Source organism: Canis lupus, chromosome 19 (genome assembly GCF_003254725.2).
Source record: "Canis lupus dingo isolate Sandy chromosome 19, ASM325472v2, whole genome shotgun sequence".
Classification (NCBI taxonomy): Eukaryota; Metazoa; Chordata; class Mammalia; order Carnivora; family Canidae; genus Canis; species Canis lupus.
The window spans coordinates 23980393-23991976 of record NC_064261.1 but is presented as its reverse complement, the minus strand read 5'-3'; the positions used below and the strand labels follow the sequence as shown (position 1 = coordinate 23991976).

Here is an 11584-nt window from a genome sequence, read left to right as displayed (position 1 = left end):
AGTTAGCTCATGTCAGGTCCTCATCCCACATTTTGCTGAAGTTCTGATCAAATAGTTAGCCCATTAGCCCCCAACCAGGAGTTGGTAAAAATATAAATCTTAGGAAAATGTCTGTCGATGGCATATGCTATTGCGAGAAGTATTGCACTCAGCTCAGCCCATTGGATGCTTTGGTCTCTCCCCCATACGGAAATTAATCTGAATATGGGCCATAGGCTGAGGCTGTCCACTGTTTGGCTCCTTGAAGCCCCATGCTCATGCCATTGGTAAAGAGATCATTGATTGTCTCATTTTGTGAGTGCTGGCCACCCTACCTCTAATCTCCATTGAGCAAAAGATGAGACACTCTTGGGGACTTTGGCAAGGTAACTTAGTGTCAGGGCATGTGGCCATGTCCTCGCAGAGTAGTGATACTCCACACTCCACAGGCCAAGTTGGGCTTGATCCTGTAGATAGCAATTCCATCTTAAGAAAGTTGTGGCTTCCATTTTACAGAGAGCTTTTTTCCATTATTCAGAGCATAATAGGAATCTTGCTCCATAGTAAATTGACCCTGCTCCAGTGTGGGCTTCAGTCCTGGTAAGCACCCAGTATGCTGCTTCTCTATTTTTTTTTAAATTTTTTTATTTATTTATGATAGTCACAGAGAGAGAGAGAGAGGCAGAGACATAGGCAGAGGGAGAAGCAGGCTCCATGCACCGGGAGCCCGATGTGGGATTCGATCCCGGGTCTCCAGGATCGCGCCCTGGGCCAAAGGCAGGTGCCAAACCGCTGCGCCACCCAGGGATCCCCAGTATGCTGCTTCTCTAGTGGCGAACACCTTTACATTGAGTCTGGGAGTTGCTGGCACTACAAGTCCATGGGTAAGCGTTTACCTGTCCATCTGGTCCAGAGATTTTGGGAAGCAATCTTGGGGTGGCTGAAAGTTCTAGTTTTAAGTCTTGCCTTTGGTTTATCTAGCATTTGTTATTATTGCTCAGGCCCCTAGTGGAAAATGGAAAACTTACGAAGAATCAATAGAGGGACACCTGGGTGGCTCAGCAGTCGAGTGTCTGCCTTTGGCTTGGGGTGTGATCTTGGAGTCCCACCGGATTGAGTCCCACATCAGGCTTCCTTCATGAAGTCTGCTTTTCCCTCTGCCTGTGTCTCTGCCTCTCTCTGTGTGTGTCTGTCATGAATAAATAAATAAAATCTTAAAAAAAAAAAAAACCTCACTAGATGGGGACCAACCAACACTGGAGGTGAGGAACACATTGGTGCCAGAATCCAAACATTCCTGCTAAATGTTGAGCCTCCTCTGCTGACCTGGGAAGTTCATGCTAGCAGCTTGTCTCTTACTAGAGCATTAGTCAGCGAGGGCTGCCCTAACAAAGCACCACAAATTGGGGTTGGAGTGGGACTTAAACAATAGACATTGATTGTCTCATGGTTCCGGAGGCTGGATATCTAAGACCAAGCTGTCAGCAGGGTTGGTTCTATTCATGCTTCTCTCCTAGTTTCTGGCACTTTGCTGGCAAGCTTTGGTGTCCTTGGCTTATAGAAACGTCACCCTGATCTTTGTCTTCATCTTCCCAATGTTCTCCCTGTGTGTCCCCTTCTTGTAAGTGCACCAGTCATTCTAGAATAGAGATCTGCCCTATTTTAGTATGACCTAACTTAACTAATTACATCAGCAATGACCCTTTATCCAAATAAAGTCACATTCTGGTCAACTTCAACATATGAATTTGGAGGGGACACAGTTCAAGCCATAGCCACTAGACAGCCATGAGTGAAAGACCTGACCCCTCCCTCCTCCTCTCCCCACTTACCTCTATTTCTCTTCTCCTTCTCCTCTTCCTTTCCTTCCCCTCTCTCTCTTCCTCCAAAAGAAGTCCAACCCTTAGTGCTGGCTATAGAAGTAAACGGAAAATGACTGAAATGAGAGCGTACAAATGGGAATTTCAGAGTAAGGAGTAGGGACAGTTACACGCCACATTGTTGTTTAAGTATCTGGGGAGTCCCAAAGGCCTTCCTTGGGCATTATTTCTTCTATAGCTGGTGCCTCTCTGTAGAGGGCAGTCCTTGAAAGTCATGCCCTCAGGGGAGCTTTGTGAGTGCGAAGAAAAAGGTGCAGAGCACTGTACCTGCTGGGCCCCCATTTGCTGTTTTGAAAGGGAGCACATATAACTACATACACGCACAGAAGACAGTGAAAACTGTAGATTGCCTCTATGTGGTAGGGAGATTTTTTACTCTTATCCTTTGAAATGTTTCTTTTTTAACCATGGGCATTTTTCACTTTCCAATCAAAAAATAATAATAATGTGAGAACCACACAGGACCAAGTGGGTAAGGATCCAAGTTGTGCCTCTGGAGGCTGCATGAGCTGCTGCCCACACTGCTGGAAGGCCTCTCCTGGATGCGTGCATGGGTTACAAGAAACACAATGTGTTTGACTGGAAGGATAATTATTTTAATCCACCAGTCATGTCAACCAGCAGATTTGCCTTTGAATATCTTATCAAACTTCCCCCAAAACTGCTCTTTTTGAATTTTCTTACCATTACAGGCATTCAAAGAACTCTGAAGATAATGTCAAGATTTGTTAAATATTTTGAACAATGGCAAGTACTCAATTTTGGAATAAGCATATGCCTTCTCAGGGTGATTATATTCACAAGATGAATACCAACACTTCATTTTTACCATATACCAAGCAGTTCCCATGCATGACCTTACTTCCTTCTAACAACTGCTCTATAAGGGAGGTAGGGTGCCATCATATCCCCACAGGAATCAATCAGTAAAGTTACTTATGCAAAGTCAAGTGCTGGAGGAGCCAGGATTCAAGACTAGGTCTAAGCAAATTCTGGAGCCTGGGCATGCAATCCTTATACTATTGCTAGCTGAGGTAAAGGAAATATAAAGCCACACACCACCAAGTGCAATGCTAAATTAAGCAGTGAGATTAAAAGCACATAGAAAACTGAAAAATATTCACAATGAGGTAGCCTCACCTAATGAGCTACCTATTGTGTGCTGGGCATCCTTCTGAGCACTTCCATCCCCATGACTTCTCTGTGCAGTGGGCATCAATGCCTTCAAGGAGAAGGAAACCAGGGCTTAGCGAGTTGAAGAGACTTTTGCCCTAGACCACATAGCCCATGGATGACAGAAGGGGAAGAGGACTTGGGGTCATATGACCCCAAAGCACCCTCTCTTGCCACTTCCATTCTTGTTCCCATCCTGCTACGTAAGTGATCTCAATATGTCCGTGAGTGAACAGATGAAAAGAAGACCACCATGAAGAGTCCCACTCCCTCCCCAACTTTAATAACACCATAGCCCTATGCTACCTGAGCTGGGATGTGGTCTGAGGCAAATTCATTCTCCCCCCTGCCTTCTCAACGAGAACCCAGGACACTGTTGATCAAGGAAGGGAGAACAAAGATAATGAGTGGCTGGGGCTCTCCATCTTACCTTGGCCCTATTCCCTGGGTCCTCCTGTGTATAGATTTAGCCTTTGTGCACATGGGCACTTGGAGAAGGTCTGCAACCAAGATCCTCACTACCAGTGTGCTTTGTGCTAGCTACCATTCTGAAATTAAGGGCTCCTATAGGGGTAACAGTCTTGGGGCCTGGCTGGGTTTCACCTGGACACTTAGTACTGTGAGCTGGGGAGAAGGCTGGCCTGAAATGGGTCTATATCAAGTTTCTGATCACATTTCATGGATAAGGGTGATCACTGTGGCTATGACTCCAGATGGGTTGTGGACATCACTGGGAAAAAACAGCTGGGTTGGCTGAAGGGGGATGCCATTTTGCTTAGATTTCTACAGAAAAAAATGGTACCAGGAGACCTTATGTTCTCAGATACTTTAAGACAAGAAAATTTCAAAAACCTTCCTGAATGGTTTAGACATATGTGTCTGATGATGTCACAACTAATGATCTGAAAACAACAAATATCCCTCCAAATATGTCAGTATTGAGAAGATTCCTAGCATTCACATCCGGCATTCCCAAAGGTTCCACACCAAGTCTATTGCTTATCTTTCTTGGCAGCAATTTATTATTACTTTTTTTAAGACAGATCTTTTTTTCTTAAGATTTTTAAAATTTATTCATGAGAGACACAGAGAAAGGCAGAGACACAGGCAGAGGGAGAAGCAGGCTCCATGCAGAGAGCCTGATGTGGGACTCGATCCCAGGACTCCAGGATCACACCCTGGGCTGAAGGCAGGTGCTAAGCCGCTGAGCCACCCGGGCACCCTCTTGGCAGCAATTTAAAGAAATACCTAGTAGCTGATGTCTGTCAGCTCTGTGACTCCACTTGGAGCTCCAGCCTTATATATCCAGACCAGCAAGGGTCATCTCCCTGGCTCAGTGAGCCACAGGTACTTCAGATCATCACCCTTACTCTTCATCTTCACCAGTCCCATCGGGCTTTCCCCTATATGCTCTGCCCTCACTAATAGTACCCCATCCTCCTTCTCTGACTGACAGTGAAATGTGGAACAAGTTCTAGCAATTCTTTCTCTGAAGATCTTCCTATTTGTTGTCTCTTCATTCTCAAAATTACTATCCTACTCAAAAACTGTCTCCCATCAGAGCTATTACAACTACATAGTCAACCCCCCTGCTTCAATCATGAAATTTTTCCTTCAGATCAAAGCATATTCAGAAGACAAATACAGTAGCAAAAGCAAGCTACTCCGGAAGAAGGAAACAGAAAGGAATCAGGCACAGGTATGAAAACCTGTGGCCACTAAGGCCACCTTCTAAGTGTTGTACATTCCTCTTCCTGGAATCTCTGCAGTTACCTGAATACACATGGTAGGGTTTCAATCCTTGGGATATATTGTTTCTTCTGCTCAATGTCTTCCCTGCTTGTCTGCCCAGCACAGAGTTAAAGCTTGAAACCTAGAACCAGAAAAAGCCAAATTTGAACCTCAGCTCCAAGTACTAGCTATGACCTTGGTCCTTTCTGAGCTTGTTTCTGCATCCTTAAGATAAAGGTAATACCAACATTTATGTCATAAAACTGTTAACAGCCTTAAATGATACCATATTTAATTTGCTTAGTGGAGAGTAAGCACTCAATAAATGTTCACCATCATAATCATCCTTGCCCTCAACACTGCCTCCTGCATGGTTTTTCTTGATCTCCTCCAGCTGTACTCCTAGTAAGCCCACCATAATGCATTTCTTATTAAGAAATAAGTTAAATTTGCTTTTCTGTGTTCTTCCTCACATTGTGACCTAATTAAAGGGAAGAAGCTCCTCTTTGGTTCTCTGCTATTCAGCATATCCAGCACCTACAGGGCTCAGTGTTCAATGAATTGATTAATGAAGAAAGGACGTAGTAAGGGCCATTAATGAAGCAAGTTTACAGAGTGTATATGATGTGACAGGCATTGTTCTGCTTGCTGGGGATACATCAATAAATAAAACAGATGGAGTTCCTGCCCTCATGGAGCTCCCACTCTAACAGGGAGGATGTACTCAATAACAAACAAGTAATTATATAGTAAGTTAGATGGTGCAAAGCACTTCAGGGAAAAATTAAGTGAGGGACAGGTGTTGCTTCCTCATATAAGAAAGCCAGGCAAGGTGTCACAGATAAGGTGACATTTGAACAGAGACCAAAGGAGTGAGAGAACAAGGTTGGTGGATATTTGAGAAGACAGGGCAGGAAAATGTGATCCAGACTGGGAATAGCTGGGTGTACAGGAAGAAAGGGAAGCTGGCCAGTGGGCGCTGGAGTGGAGCAAGTGAAGGGAAGAGTAGCATGACATGACACCAGAGTGGCTATGGGAATTGCGGAGTACAGACAATGGGCCATGTGGGGATCAACCAGTCCTTAATGATGATACAAGCTATACTAACTGATTGCTTTCCTGGGTGTCTCAAAAATCCTGTTCATTTACCCATTTTAAAATGCAGCAGAAAGGAAAACTTTTGTAGCCTTATCAGCCATAAGTACAAATGAAGTCATTTCATAGTAATAGCTGAATCTCAATGGCTTTGAATGCTCACCTATGCAAATGTAGGGAGTCCTACCTCAAGGAAAACCCTTCCTCCTCAAATATTCTAGGAATCCTAAGGGTGCACATGATCCTATATGGGTTGTGATGGCCACTCCGTTCAAGCTTTTGCAGCTCCGGGCCTGACAATTCCACAGATAGACCTGAAGAGGGAGATTCATTCCTGTCACCATGCCCTAAGTTGGTTGACCAGAGGAGCTGCCAGGACTCTACAGGGCTATAAGGTGAGAGTGTTCCTTCTGCATACGGATAACCAGGGTTATTCCACAGCAAAACATTTTGAACTCCAGTGTTACAGCATCTATCAACACAGTTTTCAGTTCACACATACAGCCCATTTCTTGGGTCCCAAGAGAGCAAATCTACTTCCATGTTAGTGGGCTCAGGACATACCATGACCTTCAGTGTGCTTCCAAAATTCTATCTTCTTGAGAAGAAGGGCTTGCCCTGTTAGTCTGGTCCTTCTCTTACAATGAATTTTCCCTTGGGATTCCCATGGTCTCTGCAGGTGGGCCTCTGCCTGGGCCACATCAGCCCATGAATCCTATCAATGATCAAAACCAACAGTGGACAGAATTGAAGACTTTTCCCAGGATCCTCAGCCCTAACAGAAATGAGTGCATGGAGCATCTATAGAAGGTTATCCCCAAACTATTTAGCAGTATGGCTGAAGCTCAGTCATTCCCCAGCCATGACCCTCAGAGGCCCTTCATCAGAATATTAGCACTAACCGTGTCCTGAGGTCTTCCATGTATTATTCATGGAATGGTATCTTGAATGGTAACAGCAAAATCTGGAAAAGAATGGACACAGGTATTCACTGAAGATGGTACAAAGTTTAAACAAGATCCAAAACAACTACAAAAATTCTAAGCAATGATTTAAATCCTAGTATTTCACCTAGAAAACACTGCAGAATAACTGAAAGCTTTGGAAGCAGGAATAATGAACTCCAGATCCATTGGTAGTTTGCTACTTATAGTGACTTTGGGTGGTCATTTTACTTTGAACACATTTTTCTCACTTACAGAAAGATAACAGTGGCTTATTGTGAAACCTAAATAGGTGATTACTGAACACCACGAAACATGAGGCCAGCTGTAGTTCCTCTCCCTTTCAGCAGAGACATGCACAGGATGGTACGGTCCTTATAATACCTTCTAGGTTATGGGGTTGACTTATAAGGTTTTGCTTTAAAATTTTTTAAAAAATAAAACTGGTTGATATGAGGTCAATTTCACTCTGAATTCTACTCTAAGGATAACATGATTATGCTGAAAGTCTACCAGATTTTCTCTTTTTTAAAAATTTCATAGTGAACACTACTTCTTAGGAAACCCCTGAATGTCTTTTTCCACCTCAAGGTTTTCTGACTTCCTCAGTAAAAATAGTAAAGCAACACTTAGAAATAGCCAGAAAATAAAAGCCAAGAACTGAAAGTCTGAACAATAAAATCTATCACATACTTCATGTGGAAAAGATCCAGCTAAAGAGGTGGCCAGGGATCTGGAATCAGGAGACCTGACCTCGAAGTCTGGCTCTGCCACTTACCAGGTTAGTGGAACCTTGATCTTTGTACACTTGATTTCTTGTCTTCATCAGTAAAATAGGGACAATATCATCATTCATAGAATTAAGTACAATCAATGTCAAAATGTGAAGTGCCATATGTTAGATCAGTTCACCAAACTGAACAGTGACAATCAGATGGATACGGTCCTTGACCCCTGGGAACTCACAACCTCTTTAATTTGGTCCTACTTCCTCCTGATATGTTTCAGAAGAGGTCAGCTTGAAAGGGTTGTCCACAACTACACTGGTCAACTACCATGTAAGTTCCTCACAAGACCAGTGCTTACCAACCTCTGCCAGGCTCACACAGAACTGGCCTGGCAAACTATTTCTGTACTATCTCTAGCCAAAAAAGTAACTTCTTTTCTCAAAACATATACAAGAAAGAAGAGAATTGGGATCCCTGGGTGGCGCAGCGGTTTGGCGCCTGCCTTTGGCCCAGGGCGCGATCCTGGAGACCCGGGATCGAATCCCACATCGGGCTCCCGGTGCATGGAGCCTGCTTCTCCCTCTGCCTGTGTCTCTGCCTCTCTCTCTCTCTCTCTCTCTGTGACTATCATAAATAAATAAAAATTTAAAAAAAAAAAAAAAAGAAAGAAGAGAATTATAAAGAAATCACCCCTTCTCCAAACTCAAAGGACAGGAAAGCATAACCTCTCTCTTTTTCTCTCCTGACTCTTAACCCATGAGCTCTGATTTCCATCACCACAGAGATCCTCACATTTTGGGAGACCAAGCTCCGTCTCTTTACTTTCAGTCCACGGACTTTTTAACATGTCATCTTCATAAGACATTTACAAAGTATTTTATTTAAAGCCTATTGCTCTCTAGTCAAATAAACCCCAGGAATAACTAGTTAGCTGTCTTAGGGCCCATAACTGCAGTTCCACCATGGAAAGAACCTACAGAACCAGGGCCCACCCTTTGTAAGAACCGAGCTAGTCCTGGGAGCACAGACTCAAACCCTCATCTCCTAGTGAGCAGTGTTTTCACTAGTTGCTCTTTCAAATCCTGCTCTAAAGCAGCAATAATGTTTTTATTTGAAGATTTATTTGAGAGAAAGAGAGCACAGGGGGAGGGACAGAGGGAGAGGAGATAAGAGCATCTCAAGCACACTCTGTGCTGAGCAGAGCCCAACTGGGGGCTCGATCTCATGACCTCAGCCAAAACCAAGAGTTGGACACTTAACTGCACCACTCAGATGCCCCAACAGCAAGAATGTTTTTTAAAAATCTTCTAAGCAAATCCTTTTACAAACTATCACCCTGAAGTTTTGGTCAGATCTTTACATTTTAAATATTTTATTATGATTTTTTATTATTTATTCATGAGAGACAGAGAAAGAGGCAGAGACACAGGCAGAGGGAGAAGCAGGCTCCATGCAGGGAGCCTGATGTGGGACTCGATCCCGGGACCCCAGGATCACACCCTGGGCCGAAGGCAGGCGATAAACCGCTGAGCCACCCAGGGATCCCCAGATCTTTACATTTTAATGTACTTGGCTTGCTTAAGAGGAGACATACAGGTAATGCTGTGACATACCACTTTCTTTAAAAAAAACAATGAACATATAAAATGCATGTGTAGCTCAATGGTACCCAAATCAGCCAACTTGAGACAACTCACTACAGAAACACATGCATTTTTATAACATTTCTAGCCTATGTCTACACTAGACAATTCCACCTCTCAGGACTTCTCTACATCTCTGCAATCCTTTTATATACAAGTAACCTACTCCACACTTTACTCCACACTTCACTCTACCAGTGCATCTGAGGCTGGAAGACTTCTGCTACCACAAGAGGGTAAGATTAGAACAGATACTGTATGGAGCTTGGCCTGACAATCTCTGCCTGAGAGGAAGAGTAGTGTGCCTGTGGGTGGGGAGAAGGCGATTTGGAAACAATGGTTAACCTGATACCCTCCAAAAAAATGTATTTTACTAGTAAAGGGGTCAGTCACTCTCTGGCTCCCACGGTACAATCTTAAAAGGCCAGGAAGCAGTTGGATGATATAATTAAAGTGATGCAAGAATAAAATCTCTGTCAACCAAGAATTCTCTATTTGGCAAAACTATCCTTCAAAAATTAGGGAGAAATTAAGACATTCTCAGATAAACAAATGCTATGGAAATTTACTATCACTAAACAAGTTCTATAAGAAATGCTAAAAGTAAAGGTGGTCTTTCAGGCTAAAAGGACACTAGTAACTTGAAGCCATACAAAAATGTAAATCTTTCCAGTACAGGTAAATACATGGACAAACATAAAACCCACTATCATAGCTTCTTTTACTGGGTTTAAAATTTGTGACATCAATAACATAAAGGCAAGTAGACTACAAAGAAATGGTGTGATTGAAATTACTGAAAAATATTTATAACTTAGGATGTTATAAGTAATTACACAACTACAAAGAAAATGTCCATAGAACATACACTGAAATGTTGTGCAAAGAAATGAAAGAGAATATTAAGAAAGACATCCTGTGTTCATAGACTGGAAGACTTAATATTGTTAAAATGTCAATAATACCCAGTGATCCGTAGAACCAATGCAGTCGCTATCAACATCCCAATGGTTACTGAAGAAACAGAATAATCCACCTCAGAATTCATATGAAACCTCAAAGAACCCAAATAGCTAAACCAATCTTAAAAAAGAAGAAAGTTGGAAGACTCACACTTCTGGATTTCAAAATTTACAAAGCTATAGTAGTCAAAACAATGTTGAGCTCTTGCTCTTTTCCTCATGCCAATGAGTTGCTCAGAGGCGGGGTTTCAGATATGCTCAAGATTGGGCTCCACCCTAGCCCACCACTGTGGCTGAGGAAGGCATTGCTGCTGGAAGTGTAATGGACCTTAATACTGCTTTACAAGGGGTGTTGAAAACTGCCCTCATCTACAGTGGCCTAACATGTGAAATTCGCAAAGCTGCCAAAGCCTTAAGACAAGCACCAAGGCCAACTTTGTGTGCTGGCATCCAACTGTGATGAGCTTATGGGTGTCAAGTTGGTGGAGGCCCTTTGTGCTAACCACCAAAATCAACCTAATTAAGGTTGATGACAAAAAGTTAGGGGAATGGGTAGGCCTCTGAACAGAGAGGGAAACTCCATAAAGTAGTTGGTTGCAGCTGTGTGGCAGTTAAGAACTATGGCAAAGAATCTCAGGCTAAGGACGTCATTGAGGAATACTTCAAATTCGAAAAATGTACAAGTAAAAAACTTGGTTCTTGTTCCTAACAGTGTCATGCTTGCACAAAGACAGTCATATAGACTGACAGTTAAGTGAGCCCAGAAACAAACCCTGTATACATGGCCAAATGATACTTGACAAGGGTGCCCAGACCATTTGATGGGAATAAAGAGTGAAACGGCAATTCATAAAAATGGGAAAAGTATTTGCAAATTATTTATCTGATAAGTTATTACCCAGAATTTATACAGAACTCCAACAACAAATTACTTGGGCAAAATATTTGAATAGGCATTTTCTCCAAGAAGGTAACAAAAGCACTAATTAGCATATGAAAAGATGTTCAGTATCACTAATCATAAGAAAACTAAGTCAAAACCACAATGACATACCATCTTACACTCATTAGGATGGCTACTATCAAAAAACAAAAACAAAATCCAAGAAACAAAAGAGTTGATGTGGCTGTGGACAAATTAGAACTCTTTGCACTATTGGTAGGAACGTAAAATGGAGTAGGCGTTTTGGAAAACAGCATGTCAGTTCCTTAATATTAGACTTATCCTATCATCCAACAATTCTACCTCTAGATATACACTCGAAAGAACTGAAAGCAGGGTCTCAAAGAAATATTTGCACTCCCTTATTCATGGCAGCAATTTCCACAACAGCCAAAAGGTAAAAGCCACCCAAATAGCCACCAACAGATGATGAATGGATAAACAAACCATGGTGTATATGTATGTGTGTGTATATATATATATATATATATATATATATATATATA

The 11584-nt window shown here is 42.5% G+C and overlaps 1 long non-coding RNA gene and 1 pseudogene across 1 annotated transcript; one reads left to right on the top strand and one right to left on the bottom strand.

The window, feature by feature from the left end:
• Positions 1-882: 882 nt before the first annotated feature.
• LOC112652456 (uncharacterized) lies at positions 883-6945 on the bottom strand. The gene is made up of 4 exons (XR_003131469.3): positions 6761-6945; positions 4806-4905; positions 1812-1892; positions 883-1168 (listed from the first exon to the last, which is right to left on the bottom strand). It is a non-coding gene; the product is annotated as an uncharacterized LOC112652456 (long non-coding RNA).
• Positions 6946-7117: 172 nt separating this feature from the next.
• On the top strand, positions 7118-10844 carry LOC112652450 (40S ribosomal protein S12-like; annotated as a pseudogene).
• The last annotated feature ends 740 nt before the right edge of the window (positions 10845-11584 follow it).